The sequence below is a fragment of the Amblyomma maculatum genome, chromosome 2 (assembly GCF_055883805.1).
Source record: "Amblyomma maculatum isolate TAMU_Amacu chromosome 2, ASM5588380v1, whole genome shotgun sequence".
NCBI classification, from domain to species: Eukaryota; Metazoa; Arthropoda; class Arachnida; order Ixodida; family Ixodidae; genus Amblyomma; species Amblyomma maculatum.
This window is the reverse complement of record NC_139345.1, coordinates 59,365,611-59,374,873: the sequence shown is the minus strand read 5'-3', so window position 1 is coordinate 59,374,873 and position 9,263 is coordinate 59,365,611.

The following is a 9,263-nucleotide window of genomic DNA, read 5'->3' as shown; positions in this document are numbered from 1 at the left end:
CAACGCAGGCTAATTGGATGCTCGAAGTTTTGGTTCTTTTCATTTTCATCCACTGAATCCGTTAATTATGCCTGCCGCAAGTAACCATGACTGATAGTAGTTACCTTGCAGCAAAAAGGATAGATAAACGAATAGAAAAAGAAATATACCATTGGCCGACATGAGCTTATTTTTTTCTGCCATCATAAATTGATGGCGAAGTATTCAGTGGTAATACATGTCACTCACGTAGGCGGTTCCTGAAGCTCAGCCTTGACATGATCAAATAAAATGGCCCTGTCTGGTGCTACATTTAACTAGAGACAGAGGCTCCAGCGTGGCAACCGTCTAACCACGAGCAACCATAGATTTGAAACGGACAGCTTAAACATATGGTCGTCACTCCAAAAAATGCAGTGTGCAGCAAAACAGGCAGGGTACAGAGCTCACCGCTTCTCTATTCAGTACGCCCTGTCTACATGGGACGCAGAAAGGGCAGCGATTCTAAGCCGATCTTTTTTTTTTTCTTGTGTGTGTCGCGTCTCTCCCCCTTCCGACCTTCCCTGCTTCTTTAAATTTCAAGATCAGCGAGGGCATGAAAAAAAACGACTATTTTCTAAATAATTCGTGAAATTTAGCACTCGCCTATTTCACTTTTGTGCTGTATCTCTTGTGCATTCACGCTTTAGCATCCCATTATCAGACTAATATGTGCGCTGAAGGGCGTTGGACAACGTCCCCTCAACCACGTTTTAGGATAGAATTATAGGTCTGGGTTTAGGGTAAGGTTTTTGGATATTGCAGACAATAGGATTGTGTCGATGGTCATACCACTAAGTAATCCGACCATCATCTTATCTCCCGCCATTGTTACCTGCTTAGGCGCGTACGAGCGAGTTACGATACCTTACTAAGCTGTATAATATGCCTGCTTTTTGTTGCTAATTTTTTTACAAAACTTCTCCTATGAAGCTTAAAATATACGTAAACAGTTACCAAACATGCATTATGGGCAGCGATACCGTTGCATTCATTATTGCCCTAAATGAGACTAAATTATTGTTTTCGCGTGTAATGTTATCCCGCTGTGGGATCTCAATAGTTCAGGTCGCTCGACCGTGCACCCGGCGAAGTAAGTTCGATCGGGATTATGGAGCCCTTGTTCGGGCGCCATCTTTTGAAGCGCTAGACACCCGTGCACTGTGTGACGTCAATACACAGTAGTGAACACCGAGTACGCGAAATTATCTGGAGGCTTCCTAGAAGGCGTTTGTCCTAGCCTGATCCGCTTCGGGGCGATAAAAACCATGAAGAAACCTTATACAGTTTATTTATCTGAACGATAGGCCTCTGATGAAGTTGCATCTCGTTTAAGAGAACTATTGCAGTCATCGTCGTGTGTAGTTGCGAAAATTAAAGTAGCCCTGCTGAAAAGGTTTCTGCAGAAACGAGATGTAATAAAAACCCTTATTTGTAAAACGGTGTCTCTAATTATAATCAGATTAGTAGAGACCACGGACTCGGAGCAGTAAAAGGTGGAGGAGCCTGTGGTATCAGAGATACCAGCAGGAAGGCAGTGGGTTGATTATATCCGATCAACTTATTCGGATGAATGAAGAGTAGTTGCTTTGCATTTCTTCGACATTCGCATGAAGCAGAGGAAGTTGTTAATTCCGGTTGTGGTGGCTGAGTGGTTAGGCCTCTCGACAACTGAACAAGGAGACCCCAGGATCGAATCCTACAGCGGCGGCTGCGTTTCAATGGGAGTAAAACACGAGGCACATTTCTGCTGTGTTTCATCAATGTAGGTTAAGGCAACCAAGTGGTCGGAATTACCCGAAGCCTCAATGGCGCCACAAAGCCTGAGACACTTAGAAGGTTAAATCCCGTGAACAATTATTATTATCAATACTTCCGTTTTTACGTCAGGAAGCACGGGCCCCATTTCTCGTTAAAGTTCTTGGACGTTGATGAAGACAGCCATCGATGACACAAAACGTAAGTACTTTCTCTTTGTTCTTTTTTTGAATCGATGTGTTTAATACCTAAAATATATGACGCGATTTTCTTTTTTGTTGTTGTTGTTGTTGTTGTTGTTGTTGTTGCAGACGCATACCATATATGTGCATTTACAAATGCGTTTTCTCATTTCGCATTTGATTCCAAGTACAGTATCATACTGAGAGCACGAGCCATGAGACATACTGGCATTGTGAATTTGATTTTTATCGCAGCTGGAGAAATGGCCGAGGTTTCCGCAGTGGACGCATTTAACCCTAGTTAATTCTCCTTGTGCGCTCATGTCATGCTCTGTGGCCAGAATTCATTAAACATAAAAAGAAGCAACCAGCTGTGGCGGTTACCATGGCCCTTTATTCTTTTGCCTGTACTACGAAGCAAAACGCAATTGGATAAACAAATTCGTTTTCGCACGACAGTGCTGCAATTGTCAACCCATTTTCATATTTATTTTGAGCATTTTCTTTCTTTTCTTTTCACAGTACCCGTCTGCTAAAAAGTTTTTCTGGCCTAATTGGACACTTGGACAATTGGACAAAGCCTCTCACCCTGTCAGAACTAGAGATCTTATAGCCGGTCATTCAAAACAAAGTTCACTGACCTCTACATTCTATTAATTGAGAAATACTGTTAGATGTCTGGAAATGAGACTTTTCATTTAAGTAGGCTGCGGCATATTTGAGAACCTTTTGTTTTTCATTCGGTCCTACGTAGTTTCCCTGTCTTCCGCCCTCATTTTCTCCTCGTCCTCGTAAGTAGTTCCCAAATAATTTTTCTGCAGAATTTTGAAGCCAGCGTTACCTGCTCATGCGCTTAGCTTAAAACCAGGTATCAAGCACACTGCATGGCACAACCTCTTACCGAGCAGGACGACAGAGCCGAAGAAAGACACGGGATAGCGCAAAGCTAAGAGTACACAGCGTTGTAAAAGACACAACAGACAGCCGTTTTACCACAGGTGGTCCATGTCTGCTTTCAGAGCAAATTTACAACGCCCTTTTCGAGAAAATCATGAATTTTCCAGCCTTTGCACCTTGTTTCGGGCATTTTCTGAAATGTATTATAGATGATTGACTAATGCCTTTGATACGGTTGTTTTTTACGCAACCTTTTTTTTACATAGCAGTTGGCTATGCTAGTCTTTCAATTCATGTAATGGGTGGCAGCGTTGACCATGCCGGAAATGTAACGAAGTCACAGAGCTGTCCCGTTTTTTTTTTTTGTTTTTTCTTTTTTTGATACAAAAGAGGATGGCCGCCCGTTTTCATTTGTGAAGAAACTGTCTTGAGGAGCAATCGCGAAATACTAATATATTTTTTCGGCCAACTATTCGATACGTAGTCTTGCCCTCGCCAGTTCCTGACTAATAGACTTGTCACAGAAGTCGCTACCTATTGCAAACCTTATGTCTTGTACTATCATTAGCCTGCTTCGTGGCGGGACGCGGCAAGACTGAACCTACGGAGACATCTGATGGAATACCGGAAGACACTCCGCCCTCTCTCAAGCATTTATGCAGTCGTTTTCACAGTTGGTTCTTCCGGCTTTGTGCAAAACAGCATTATAATGTCCCCAGTGGTGTCTCTCTAACTTCTCAATTTTGGTCCGTAATGAGCAAACTTGAGGCCTGGCTGTTTCATTGGAGAACTTTATGACAATTCTTGCGAGTGACCCTCCTATTCCGTTCTCATTATTGGGAAAGAAAGAATAGGTCCAGGAGCTCTCGAAAAACTTGTTTATGTTTGTGACCATTTACCGCCGGTAAATATTGATCTCACTTCCGATGGAGTACTCGATGAGGTTTCTGAGCTTGGAGAAGCTATGTGGTTCTTTTATATTTTTCGAAATCGCCTTCATACCACTGCCTTGTTCGAGGCAGCTATCCTATTCTCCCAAATAAGCGACATGTAGCGAAAAAAGTGTCGATAGCAGAGCCCTGAGTTGGACTCGTGATCTCTATCTGCATTACTGACTGTCCAGCTGCACTTTTCAACAATTGAATCATGATGATAAAATAATCGCTTAATGACTACAGCAGATATAGACATCCCATATCGTCGTCAGTAAGTTGATGGAGCGATTGTCGCTTGGTCGTGGTGTGAACGCTAGCACGGCTCCAGATAGACCAGCACATTGTATCCATGAAACACTGAACAATGAGTGCTTCTGTTCCTAAGTATTGTGTGTCAACTGATACACACAATACTGTCAACTTGGCCGGAATCGTCGAGACACATCTCGGCGTCTCTTGCGCGACAAAAAAACTGATAAAACTGCGTCTCGCGACAATGAGCATGATTTAAAAAAGAACACTGAATTGATACGCGTGCCTGAATTGGAGTAATAAGGTCGCATGCCGCAGCTGTCAAAAAAAGGCACAAATAAAGATCTGAATCGTTTGCATCATTATTCAGCCTTTAAAAAGGCATCGACCCGATGCTTGCAAAATTAGTAGAAAAATTAAGCAAAACACTAAAACATAATATTAATATAATTTTAGCCCGCGTAGTAAGGTTTGCGGCGTACAACTTGGACGACTTCTGGGCGCGTCCGTCGCCTTTGGGATGGGATTGCCCCGGATGACCTCGTAGTAGAGCTATCCGATCCGTCGAAGGTTACTGTGTGGTCCGAAGTACTGCCGCAGGAGCTTTTCACTCAGTCCACTGCTGCGTATCGGCGTCCAAACCCACACTTGGTCTTCCTTCCTGTACACTAAGTCGCAAATTCTCAAGTTGTATCGTCGGGCGTCAGTGTGTTGCTGGTCTTCCATGCGCAGCCGGGCAAGCCATCGCGCTTAATCTGCACGGTGAAGGTAGGCGAAGACGTCCAGGTTCTCCTCGTCGGTTACGTGCGGAAGCATCGCGCTGATCATCGTCGTGAGCGCCCTGCCGTACACAAGCATGAACGGGGTCACTCTGGTGGTCTCCTGGGCGGCCGTATTATATGCAATAATCACGTACGCCAACTACGACGTCCCAGGTCTTGTGTTCGATGTCAATGTACATTGTGATCATGTCTCCGATCGTTTTGTTGAGGCGCTCCGTAAGTTCGTTGATCTAGGAATGGTAGCAAGTTGTGCTCCGGTGGCTCGTTTGGCTGTTTTGCAAGATGGCCTGCGTGAGCGCCGCCGTAAATGCAGTTCCTGTTTCCATGATGAGCACTTCAGTAGCGCAATGTTGCAGGAAAATTCGCTCGACGAAAAACAACAACTTATGCTGCGGTAACGTCAGTCACACTCGAGAGCGGGTGTTGTTTTCTTAGGGAACTACCACATCGTAATTCTATTGTATTAGCAGTGGCCTATCTTGAACGTAAGATTCTGTTGTTCCTCTGGCAAACCGGCATGTGCATTTGAAGCACAGACGTCTAGGTCATTTCGGTAAATAGCGGCTTTGGGATCCCGAGGGGCTCATAAATTGTATCGCATCTAGACTTGAAGGCGAATCTTAAAAGTAGCCGGTATATATCGGTCATTGCAAGCTTTTGCAAGCAGTACTATTATGTATCATGATGAAGGCAACAGTGGAATTGGGGATGGTGAGAATCTAAAGTAGAAAGCGGCGGAGGAGAAGGGTAGGCAGTCGTTGTGGGCGCTGTGAGCGCACAGAAACGGCAATTGGCCGTCAGTGTTTTTTACACTAAATTTGTTTCGATTGCTTGTCTGATTCAATCTGAAGTCCGATGTTCCTGTCACCATTAGCGGCGGAGAAGCAAGATAAGCCGCTGCTAAACAATGGCCCTAGCTCCAATTTATGTGAGAAATTTGAGCTGCAAGTGCTCAGCAGCATAGCTGGGAGACGCAATTTGCGACCGACATCTAACTGTGCAACGCACTGTAATTGTGCGTCAGCGTCAGCACCATCGATCGCTTGAATCATCGCAGTTTTAACTATTGATGGGAATTCAACTTCATCCGCCGAAACAGGGAGATCGGCGGCAGATTGCTGTCATTTTTGTCTATAATTGCTCTTTTTTTAAAAGCCATCTGTCATGTCTATGCATGACAGATGACTGGGCGACGTGCACAAAAAAACAACGAGCGTTTATTTCTGCATTTTGGCAGACTACCAGCTAATTACATTCTGGTGGTGAAGCGTTCGTGCCAGCGTCCTTTAGAGCGAGCACGCACTAAAGGACAACTAGCCCCACACAGCGCATGCTCATGCAGCAAGCGATAGAGCCAAGTGTGCTTCAGTTCGCACGCACACAACGTCTCCTTCCTTCTAATTAACACAGCGTTCTTTGCCACTTTTTACAATGCGATGACGCAATGGCTCATATCTATCCGGAGGTCGCCGGTCCCTCAGTGTGTAATGCCGCTCATTTTAAGGATCGCTTGTTACCGCAGGGGCCGGAACCAGAGGGGCCTCGGTGTCGCCTTTAGGATCCCTGAAATCTAACACAAAGTCAGACATCGTACTCTGCTTTGGACCGTCGATGCTGTGAAGAAGTCTGTCCTGATACCGGTTCCATATGAACACACCACGATTCGTACTGACTCGAACCTTGAATGAAACAGAACCAGACTGCTTGAGAATCGTGCCAAAAACCCATTTGTGAGGACCTCTATAGTTACGCACGTAGACCTCATCGTGGATGTTGAAAAGCCGCTCTCGCGCTCTGCGTCGCACCATCTCAGAGAGCTGTTGCTGAGGGATTGACTGCGTCGAGTCTTGTGCGGTCTCCTACCTAAGAAAAGGTTTGCCGGCGTTTCTCTTGTGGTCGCATGCTGCGTGTTGCGGTATGTCAGCAGGAATGACTGTAAGGCGTCCTGCAGGGAGCCTTCCGGTCGTCCCTTCCGCAACGCAGATTTCATTATTTGGACAAATATCTCCGCAAGGCCATTTCTGCTTCGGTGATACGCTGTGCTCGCGATATGACGGCCACCTAAGCCTTTTACGAACCCTTTGAAGCCTTCAGAAATTGACTATGGACTGTTGACGATGGTCTCGGGTACGTCGAATCGAGAGAATAGGTTTTGGAGACACTGGATTGTACGGTAAGACATAGTGTTCTCCCTAACGTAATAGTCCGGCCATTGTGCGTCAACAGCAACGAGGAAGATTGTTTTTCATGTTTCCCGCGAAATCCAAGTTTACTCTTTGCTAGGGACAAGTCGGCCAAGACCAAGAAAGAAGCGGAGCTGTCGCTATTTGTTGCGTTGGTGCTGACATTCTTGACGTCTCTTTACGTATTGTTCCAGGTCAGTGTCGATTGCAGGCCACCAGACATAGCTTTTCGCGAGTTCTTTTCTCCTCACAATATCGTGGTGACCCTGGTGTAGCCCCTCAACCTAGAAGTCACGGTGTTTTCGAGCCGCGACTAAACTCATGCTATGCATCAAACGAACAGTGAGCTCCAAACGCCTGTCAAAGAAAGGTTTCAAATCCTTTTCCAAGACGTGCGCCGGCCAGCTAGCACTTGTAAAGTCGAGTACTATGCCTAATAAATGGTTCCGGCTGGTTTCACGAGCGATGTCTTGGCCTGAGCGGACAGCGTTTCGAAACGCAGCGAATCGTTCGAGCTTTTTACTTCCAGACAGGGATTGTAGTGGTTTTATAATCACCACACTGTCGGATGGTTCCGTCTTTCTTCACGACCGGTACCAAGGTCCTCGTCTAATCCCTTGTAGCAACCAGAGATATAATACGAAGCTTCTCCATTTTCGCAAGTTCAGCTTCTACTGCACCTTGTAGAGCAACTGGAATCCTTTTTGCCTTCTCAAACTTCGGCTGCGACCTTTCCCGAAGGACAATCGTGGCTCGTTCTTCTGCAATAGTGCCTAGTTCATTCTTGAAAAGCTCGGATTTGGAGTCTGGCAGGTCGTCCAGTTTTCGTTCCTAGTGTCATGAGTTTCGTTCCATGTCATGAGATGGACAAAGGTTCTTCAAAAAACAGGCGCAGTAATTGGTCCTGCGTTGACTGCTTGAAACGAGGCAGACGACGCGTTTCGGGCCAACTCCAGAATATTCACTCGTTTCCGAGGCTTTGTCTCGCTAGTTTTCTTCCCTTTGTAGCAGACGCGTTGAATATGCCATTTCCGGTTACAATTGTAACACGTATCGCCGATATGACGGCACAATTCGCTAGAGTGATTGGGTTACCCGCATTGGAAACAGCTTTGCGACGTCACTATCGGTTTTTCAGCTCGAACGTTCTTCACATCTTGCCCCGCGGGCCCGCTGTTACGCGTAAACACCCGGCTTTTTGTTGAGTTTTTCATGGCAAGAGCTTTATCTACAGCTTTCTGGAAGGCTAATTTTTTATCTTCTGTGAAAAACACCCGCTGAATGTCTTCGCGGAGCAGGCTGCAAACGAAACAGTCCCGTAGCGCTTCATACAGAAAACTTCCGAATTCTCAACTCTGCACCAGGCTTTGAAGCTCAGCGACAAATGGGGCAAATGACTCCCCGCTTTAGTGTGATCGCTTGTACTTCGCACGCTCTGCAATGACAGACTTTGCGGCGCCAAATGATCGCTCAGGAGTTTCAGAAGACTCTCAAACTCGTTTGAGGATGGATCGTCTGGTGCCGTCAACGACTTGAGCAACGCGTAAAGCTTCGCGCCGATGAGACGTAGCAAGACCGGAACTTTTTTTTTTTTTTGTCGGGAACCTCGTTAACCAAAACGTAAGCTTTTAGCCTTTCTTCATACGCGCACAAATCGCTTATGGACTCGCCAAAAGCTTCAATATGACCAATATGGCTCAAGACTCACTTGAAGTTCCAGCCGCCGTAATGCTGCTTTCAGAAATTCTACCACCAGGCAATCTTCGAGGCAGGAATCTCTCAACAAGAGAGGCAGTTTTCTTACGCTGCGAATTCCGTACAACAATCCTGTCCTCGTCGCCAATATGCCATGTCTGAGCATCGAAGAATTGGGTGGCGTTCGCAAAACGACAAAGAGCATTTTCCTCAACTTGGCAGGCTGCCAGCTGGCTCCATTCTGAGGATGGAGCGTCCGAGCAAGCGTGGTTTAAAGCGAGCATAGACTATCGGACAACCAATAGCCGCACACAGCGCATGCTCATGTAGCACGTGACAGCGTCACGTGTGTTTCAATTCGCGCGCACAAAAGACCAACCTTTCTCTGGCCTCTGCCTTTGATGACTTGCTTGAATCTTCGCTCACACCAAGCTCCTCATTCACGGGACGCTTCAAAGGCGCGCTGCTGTCCATGGAGACTTCTGAGGTTGCTGAGTATTCCGCCCATGAGATCGGGCGCAGTATGTCGCTCGCAGTTCCAGGTTCTGTCGGCATGGTTTT